Here is a 10,103-nt window from a genome sequence, read left to right on the forward strand (position 1 = left end):
GCTTAACAGTTTTAAGAATAGCCAAGCCTGGTGGTGCATGCCTGTAATCTCAGCATTTGGGAGGCTGAGGCAGGAGGATTGCTGAAAGTTTGAGGACAGCCTGAGCTACATAGTGAGACTGTTTCAAAAAAAGAATAATAAATAAATAAGTGCTATGAAGCAATTGGAAAAAAATGGACTTTTCCTTTGCAAGGACACAGACACAAAAATTGAATAGTGTCACGGGACTTCAGGTTCAGTAGCTCTTACTTGGTTATTAATAAATTATAATTTCTTTATGCCATGATGCTTTGTTAAATGTAAATTTCAGAGGCTGAGAAGCAGTATGACTACATTTGTTGTCACTTTTTAATTTCACTTGAAAACCAACTTTTAAAATTTTTCCTGCAATTAAGCTATGTGCCACTAGGTGGCAGTGTCCAAATTATTTGCCTACTAAGAATTTGACTACAAGACAGTAGTCAAGGGGCTGGGTTATTTATATTTTTTATATTTCTTATAAACCAAAACTTTAAAAGAAAACAGAAAAAACATAAAAGTCAAAGGGAAACAACTTCATAAAGTCAAAGACAGCCTAGTCACTCTAATCTATCTAATATTCTTAATCAGCTAGCTACTATGAGCTGGACTGCTTTCTATGACTCTTTTAAAATGTCTTTCCATGTGACTAAATAAAATAAGAAAAGCTACACTTTGTTAAGCTTTTCCTAATTGCAGGATTTTAAAAATCCAAGTTTTAAAGCCAGAGCTTTAAAAAGAGCTTAAAGATTTAGCCAAAACTCCCACATTACAACTGGAGAAATTGACATGACAAGAGCACGGTGTTTTGCCCAAGATCCCTTGAAGATGAAGAACTAGATACAAGTTATGTAGGACTCTTGACAAACATGCTTGAACAGGCACGTGTGTTAACTTGTGAAATCTGTGGTCACTTCAGAAGGTTGGGCTCACAAAGCCAGTTCTTTCCAAACCAAGGGTTCCTCTTAGTGGTGATGGTGCAGCTCAGACAGGTCCAAGGGCAAGGCCTCCATAGTAGCTGTTAGAGCAGTCACTTCAGCTTCTCTAACGGAGAATATGAGGGTATATACAGTGTGATCAAAAAATCCAGTGAATGTCAAACATTTGTTAAATGTGTTAGAGTAAAAGACATTACCATTAATCCCTCTACCTCTCCCTCGCTTCAATCACATTTAAAACAATGGCTCTTGCCACTTTCTGAAGCAGTTCTGGCAGTCCCTGTTTGTGTCTTTGTTTTTCCAGAGGCATGAGAAGCGTTTATTGGGCAGAAATTTAAGAACACACTCAAGAGTAGGAGTGTGGGTGTTCAGAGAAATTAGACGCTTTCTGAGTGTCTTTAGTTGTGCTATCCTGAACTGACTCAAAACGCTTCCCTCTCATGGTCATTTTGATCTGGGGGAAGAGCCAGGAGCCTCAGGTGCCAGATCGGGTGAATGAGGTGGCAGAGGACAGAGTGTCATGTTTTTATGAGCTGCCTTTGCATAGACAGCACTCCGCAGTGGCATTCATGGTATATCTTAAGCACCCCTTGTATGTTACCAATCAACTAAAAAATAAGTGTGCTTGCTGAGTGTATAACTAATAGGAATATTTAAGTAACCTACAAGGGTAGAATGAAAGTAATCAGCCCCATTGTGGGGGACTCACAACTACTCAGCTCACTGTTAGAGCTTCTGTGCAGCTCTGCACTGGAGCCAAGTTTTCCATTTCGCCAGCTGCTTCTAGTTATTGCAGGGAAGACGTTCCAGGCAGTTCCACCCTCCCCCACCTGTGTGTGCGTGCGTGCACGTGTGAGTGCATGCGTATGTGTGTACGCATGTGCGTGGTTCTGGGGATGGAAACCAGGGCCTCATGTCTGCCTAGCAAGCTTTCTACCACTGGGCCAGCCACCTCCCCGCACCCCCAAGCCCTTCTACAGTTTCTCAACCTTCTATTTCTAGCAGTTCCCTTTGCAAATGAGCAAGCCTGCATCCTGCGACACACAGCTATGTCATAGCGTCACTCCTTGGATCCATGGTTGCTATGCATTTCTTCCAGGAACTCAAGAGAAAGAAGAGAATGGAAAACATTAATGTGAAAGTTCATCTCTCCGATCAGGAGAGAGGTCCTCCAACCTCCTTGCTGTCACCCTCAACCCTGCCTAATCAGCAACTCATCTCAAGCAACAAGCATTTCTTTCAAATGCTTCTATTGGAATTTGTAGTCCAACTGGTTCCTAGCAGAGGACAGCATTAACTTTTTCTTTTTCTTTGCAGTACTGGGGATGGAACCCAGGGCCTTCATACTAAGCTGCGTCCCCAGCCATTTTTGTTTTTCACATTGAGACAGGGTCTAAGTTGCTAAACTGCCAAGGCTGAGCTTGAACTTGTGATGCTCCTGCCTCAGCCTCCGAGAATGCTGGGATTACAGACCTGTGCCACCACACCAAGCTAGCTTTAACTTCTCCACATATCATTACCTTTGCTTTCTTCAAGTTGAATGTCACAGCCTCAGACTTGGGTGGGAGAGTCTTGTCTGTGTTTTGTGTTTAAAATAGTTTATGTACATATAACAAAAGAATTAGAAAACTTTAAGTTCAGAACTGTAGATGACTTTCTGAGGTTAAAAATAATTTTAAAAAAGAGCTTGAGGGTATGGCATGCACAGAGTTCTGGGTTCCATACCCAACACCACAAAATAATCACAATAATAATAAAAGAAAACAACAAGACCAAGAGTGTAACTCATAGAATATTGCTTCCCTAGCATACTCCATGCCCTGGGTTAGATTCCTAACCGGGGGGAAAAAAAGATTAAAATGTTGAACCCATCAAATGTTTAAATTTCTCAGTACTGAAAAGATATATGCAGTCTTGAAATAATAAACAAGCACTTGAGGGAAATACTATGGACTAAGGATTAAATGAGCTCGTACAAAGGAGTCAAATAAACCAGGAGTGGTGGTGCATGCTTGTAATCCCAGCGCGACGGGGGCTGAGGGAGGAGGACCACTGCAAGTTTGAGGCCAGCCTGGGTTATGTAGTGAGTTCATATCCAGCCTTAACTATATAGTGAGAGCCTGTCTCACAAAAAGGAGTCAAATTAAAAACAAGCCTAAAAGTCTACTATGCAACACACAAAGAACAGAGATAGTGCACATGCAATTGAGTGATAAACATTTAGTAGAATGATCAACTTCACTAATATTAACAACCAATTAATTAAGAATTAAAACATATGACACTTTGCCTACCCACGAATTTAGCAAAGATGTATTAAGATATGAATGTCCCAAACAGACACAAGAGAGATAAAATGTGTCCTTTCTTACACAGCTGGTGGTAGGAACCAAAATTAATAAAGTTTTCTAAATAGCATTTTTACAGTATATCTAGTAAGGCTTTAAAATGGTCTACTTTCTCACACTCTCATTCCAGTCTTAGTAGCCTATACTGAACATGCACAAATATTTTGGCATTAAGATAAGCAATGCAGTATTTTTAAGTGAAAATTAGACATTAATTTAACATCTAATAATAGTGGTCTGTTTAGGCAAATTTCATGAATAAAACATTAGTCATTTGAAATGATAGTCACAAATAATTTTTAAATACGGTAAATTACTATCCTGAAATAGTAAGTGCAAAAAGCATGGCATAACAATTTTTTTAATGCATGGGGGAAAAGCCTGGAAGAACGTACAATTTCTAGAGGTTAATGGTGGTAATGACTAGGCAGAGGGATTTCAGTTCATTTTATTTCTGCTTTATATTTTTATGCATTTAAAACTTTTTACATCCAACACATATTACTTTTCTAATTAGCAAAAGGAACAATAAACAAAAGAAAGACGCCAAAAACAAAGTAAGAATAACAAAAGTACTATGATTTCCCTATCTTCCTGGAAAAAAATTCTGACGACTCTTCCTGAAAAAAAAATTTTTTCTCCCTGCAGGTAACACTCCTGGGCCTGATGTTTACAGAGAAAGTTGGTTTATTGCAATATTAATGTGGTAAATTGAGAAATGCCCTAGTTCCTGACACATGACTTTATAGGGTGCTGAGTTCGCTGCAATAACATGCATAATAATCTTTTTAGCAATCCCTGCAATTAGGGGGTTGCCAAACTGGAATTGTTACTTTATTTGAGACAGGTACACACACATACACATGCAAGTACAATAGCAGAAATGCAGAACCAACTGCCCCCTTGAAGAAAAACAGCATCATTAGCTCTACTTGAGATGGGAAGATATTCAACAACCTAAATATGAACAGATGAGGTACTTTCTTTTTCTTCAGAAAAACACTGATCATTAACACCCAGCATATAAGTCACATAAAGAGAGTGATGTCACATATGCAGATAGATGGTTCTGTGTCTCTGTGTTGTCACCGTGCTTTGGACCTTGGGACAAATTAAGCTGGTGACTTGGATGTGGAGACCCACTCAGTTGTGAAGCCGGATGAGCAGTGAAGGAAGTTCTCAAGCTCCACCGTGAGAACCAGTTTTCTCAAGGAGAACTTAATTACAAGTGTACCATTGTCAAAACATTTATGGAGAATGCTAATCCTGCACCATGGCTAGGTTTCTGTGAAGTCCTTTTCCTTTATGATTATTTGCATTCAGTGTGCATGTACACATGGGGGGACTGCAATATCTATTTCTGCTCAATATCAACAACGTGCCTTCCCTACTTCTCCTGTAAGGCCAAAGACTTCTCTCTGTTTGACAAGAATTAAAGCCAGGGGCTGGGAATTTAGCTCAGCGGCACAAGTGCCTGCTTGGTAAGTGCAAGATCCTGAGTTAGCTTTCAGGCACCAAAATATAAACAAACAAATAAGCAAACAAATAAATAAATAAAGCCAGACCATATCATAGAGGATACCTAGTACTAGTTTTGTTTCAAATGTAAGAAAAAAAGTTTCCAAAGTTACACAGCTAATTAGGGTGGTTTTATGGGACCCAGTTGTATTTTATTGTTCCTTAGCAGTGTGGTATCCTTAGATGCTTTTCCACTGCCACCATGGGTTAGGTGTATAAAGATTGTATCTTTAAATGCAAAGACAATTAAGACAATTAACCAAATAATTATGTTGGGGGGGAACCATTTGTGACATGAGGGAATCTCATTGTTTTGGGATAACTGTCTTGGGGCTGATTCAGAGAAGGTCCCTGTGCCAGAGATCACAGTCCCTGCAAATGTGAGGGTCATCCCCGGGCAGGGGCAGGAAAGGAAAGACCCATAACCAAGTAGAGACAAGTGTCAAGGACAACCAAGGATTTGGGGAAGCAGAGGGGAGTGGGTGCAAAGAATGAAACAGGCGGGTGTCAAGCATTGTTTCAGCAAAAACTGCAGGAGAGAAACAAAGGAGCCCCAGCTGGCACAAGTCACCCACGCATGTGTACACACACACACACACACACACACACACACACACCCCTGAGCACCCTTGCCTTATTAGCAGTTGTACAAATGCACTCTTTGGCCTCTTTCCTTTTGGCCATTCAAGTTCTTCCTCTTTACTGCTCTGACCCAGTAACTTTGACTAGTCCTTAAACACAATTCAAACAACATTCCTCCAGACACCCTCTGAGCCTCCCTCCATTCCCTCCACCCTCACCTAGACCCGAACGCCTGCTCCTCCTCTGCCTTCCCACGACTCAGACAGGTCCTGCCACAGTGCTTGCCAGGCTGCATGGGACTGCCCATTCACGGGTTTGTCTTCCAGAAGGAAACTGTGAGCAATTGGACAAGCAGAAACCTCATCTTTCCTCTTGAAAGCTCAGGGATTAAATGCTGGACCTGTCACAGGTTCTTGAGCAAATGAATCTATTCTCTGAACACATGACCACTGACACTACAAAAGCATCTCTGAAGAAATTATATATATTATGATAGATGAATGTTAGATTGGTCCAACAATGGTATACATAAATTCATACTGCATTGCACTGCCCTCCATCTGCTCACAATAGATCTATGGAGAAATACTTCCTATGATTTACTAAACCTAAATTTTATAAGCAGTGCTGATAGAGAGATAGCACAGATAAGTTGTCCTGAGGCAGGCTTGCAATCTCCACAGCAACATCCTCAAAAGACTAGTGTCATATTCTTATAGTAGAATAAAGACAGTCACACCACCAAACCTCATTTAATTAAATCTCACTTCACATTTGTGAATTACACACTTAGAAACATTCCTGACGCATACATTCACATTGCACATAGAGAATTCAATTTTCAGAGCCCTTTTACAATGAGCCCTAAATAGCTCTTCAAAGGTTATAAGTATTTTGTATGTATGTCGTATATATGTATGTGTGTGCCTACATATACAGACACACATGCACATATATAATCTTGGTTAATCAGATACATAAATATAGATAAGTATATATATAGATAGATGATAAATAGACAGATAGACAGATAGACAGAAGATTGTTGGAGACTGAACCCAGCACCTTGCACATACTAAACGTGAGCTCTAGCACTGAGGTACACTGCAAAGAGTCCCATGGGAGGAACATCACCTTTAAATACGTGCCAGGCCGAGTTGGAAAGCCATGTTTCAAGTCTACTAGTAAAATAAGAATGTTCCCACAGTACCCTGTCATGTATATTAAATCCAGAGGCCACCAAATATTCTCCCATATTTTAAATCAAGTGGAAAAAGTTAATAAATGCTGTACAATCAAAAACCATAGTTACAGATGCAGTCATCAGTTGCCGGGTCTGTTCACCTGCTGCTGGAAAGCCTCATAAACCCACTGATTAGGGTGGGTTTTAAACTACTGCATTAAAGCCAGGCATAAGGGTCTGGGGATATAGCTCAGTGGCATAAGCACTTGCCTGGCAAGCACAAGGTCCTGAGTTCAATTCCTGATACTGGAAAAAAAATTTAAAATAAAAATAAATAAATAAATAAATAAAATAAAAAGGCAGGCATGGTGGCATATGCCTGTAATCCCAGCACTTGGGAGGCTGAGGCAGGAGGATCACTGTGAGTTCAAGGCCAGCCTGGGCTACTAAGTGAGCTCAAGGTCAGCTTGAACTGCACAGAGAGACCCTGTCTCAAAAAGACAAAAAAAAAGAAAAAAATCAAAACAAAATAAAATGCTACATTAATATTTACTTTGATCCCTAAGCATCCTTCACTTTTGCACCCAAGGTGATTGCCCACTCCCAGCCTCTGTTCCTGTGCTGTTTGCCTTCTTTCTTCACCATCTTCGGCATCAGAGAACCCAGAAAGCTTGATGAGCCAGACGCAAGTATAGGGGCAGGGAACAGAGGTTAGCGAACCTTTTTTCTACCCACAGATGGTCCTAGCTGCTGGAGAGGAGAGGAGTGGTAGGCAGAAATAAAGATGCACTCTCTGGCTCCATCCCATAAGATGTGTTTATTCAATGTATTGGTTACATAAAATTACACATGACACAAATGCCTGATAGTTGAGGCTTTAACTGTGAGCGGATGAAATGCCTTGTATGATGTAGGAAAAGAACTTGGAATTCAAGGTCAAAAACCAAGGCTCTACTTCTGGCTCCTCTACTTAGAAGCTGGGAAAATACTCAAGTAGTCTCAGTACTTCATCTATAAAGTCAGTGACTACTGCTGAACACTCCCAGTGTCATGGGAGAGCACAGTGACATGTTTTCGGGGAGACAGGGAAGTAGTTAGTGCCATCTGTACAGCAAGCCCTAAGGGGAGAGATGTGTGCAGGACACTATGGCAATGGTGCCCCGACAAGAGCAACTGCTGTGCGCAGGGAGCTCAGGAAGGTGAGGGCTGAGCTCGGTGGGATAGAAATAGTAACAAGAAGATGTGTGAAGCTGGCAAAGAATGCCTCACCCAGGGGACTGCATGCATGAGAGCACGGCAGAGTGGACCGCGACACTATCAAACTCATGGACACCGAGCAGAGCGTGGCTGCCAGGGGGCAGGAGGGAGGGGGATACAAGATGGTGTTAGTTTAGAGGTGCAAAGTTCAAGTTATGCAGGATGAGGACCTTAGGGAGATCTAACGCACAGCGATGCGACTGGGGCGAACGACAGTAACCCTGTGAGATGACAGCTATGCACATTCAATATGTTAGTGAGTCCGAGTGTCATGATTACTTCACAGTGCAAGTGTCCATCAAAACATCAAGTGGCAGCTGGACACAGTGGTGCATGACTATTGCACGTATGCTCCTTAGGATACCCAGATGGAAGGACCACTTGAGCCCATAAGTCTGAGACCACCCTGGACAACACAGCAAAAACTGTTCTCTACACATACAAAACTCCCCAAACCTATCCAAAAAAAAAAACAAAAACCGTCAACTTCTATACATTATATATACAACTTTCATTTGTCAGCTAGATCTCAATAAAGGAGGGAGGTGGAAGATAAAGCCTGGTGAAGAGCCAAAGTAACTTCCCTGGCTTGATGGACAGATTCCATAAGACACTAGTCAAATACTACATAAGGTTAATGATTATTACCCTCCCTGCAATGTCCCTGCTGCAGGCCCATCCCAGGTCTCAGGTCTGCTAAGCACATTGGTGCTGGCTACTCCACACACGAGGATGCGCCTATCGAATTGTGAGTTTTGTGAATGGCAGCCCCCAGAAGGTCTCAGGGCTGCTAAGCACATTGGTGCTGGCTACTCCACACACGAGGATGCGCCTATCGAATTGTGAGTTTTGTGAATGGCAGCCCCCAGAAGTGGGCAGCTGAAGGTAGCAGTCCTGCCAGAGTTTCACTTTAAGCATAATCAATAAGCCTGAAAAGCTTCCGATGTCTTTAAGAATGTGGTAAAACACACACGCTTATAACTTGTAGGAGTCCTCTTTGATCCTTTCTGTTCCCAGCAAGAGACATAATAAAATCTTGGGAATGGGCTCAGGGTGCTTAAGGTTCAAGCTGCCTCTGGCCCGGGGAGAGAAAGATAATAAAAAGAGAGGCAATGCCTGGCAGGGGAAAGACAGCAATTAACATGCAGCATTTACATTTGCCTTTCTCTGTGCTAAGGACAGTTAGGCCCCTGTCTCAGCTGCACTGGCTGCTACAGCAGGTGAGTGTGCCTCCCCAGGGCGGTCACCACGCAGATGCTGTAGTCATAGGGTCGGGAATGCCTGGTGCTGTCCTCATTGGGTCTTCTCTTACCCACCAAACACAACCCTCTAGAAACAAAAGGCTGTGCCCACGAAAAACCGTCAGTCCAATCTCTGGTGGGCAGGTGTCATGGAGCCTTAGCTTAGAGTGTTAGTTATCTTAGAGACTCACTAGCTTGTTTATAATCACCTCTCTCGGTTAATCTCAGTGTCTTAGTCTGTCTTCTGTTGATGTAATCAAATATCCAGGACAGGATGAATGCTGGGTAATTCAGGCTCATGGTTTGGGAGACTGAGAAGCTTCAGAGCGTGGTGCTGGCATCTGCTCCACTTCTAAGAAGAGCTTTGCACTGCTTCAGCTCTGAACAGAAGGCAGAAGGGCAAGCAGGCATGTGTGGAAGAGGAAATATGCTCTATAACAGACAACTTTCAAGGTAAGAATCCATGAGAAAGAAGCCACTCGTTCCTGAGAGGCAGCACTAATACCTTCATGAAGGTGGCTCCCTCACGGACCCCAAACTCTTTTTTATTTGTTTGAGGCAGGCTCTTACTATGCAATTCATGCTGGCCTTGAACTCGCTATGTATACCAGGCTGGCCTCAAACTTGCAACGATTCTCCTACTTCAGCGTCCCAAGTGTTGCGATTACAGGTGTGCACCACCACACTCAGCTACCCAAAACTCTTACAGGCCTCACATCTCTCAACACTGTTACACTGAGGACCAAGCCTCAATATGCATTTTAGTGGGGACAAACCATCCCCAAAATACAGCACCTGATAAGCCCATGCTATGACATATTATGCAAAATAATAAATAATAATTATTAAAACTATAGAAAGAGGGCCAGGGATATAGCTCAGCGGCACAAGTGCAAGATCCTGAGTCTGATATCTAGAAAAAACAACAACAACAACAAAAAAATAGCAAGAGAAAATACTTGCCGGGCGTGGTGGTGCACCCCTGTAACCCCAGCACTTGGGAGGCTGAGGCAGGAGG

Source organism: Chinchilla lanigera, unplaced genomic scaffold, assembly GCF_000276665.1.
Source record: "Chinchilla lanigera isolate Chin_1 unplaced genomic scaffold, ChiLan1.0 scaffold00093, whole genome shotgun sequence".
NCBI classification, from domain to species: Eukaryota; Metazoa; Chordata; class Mammalia; order Rodentia; family Chinchillidae; genus Chinchilla; species Chinchilla lanigera.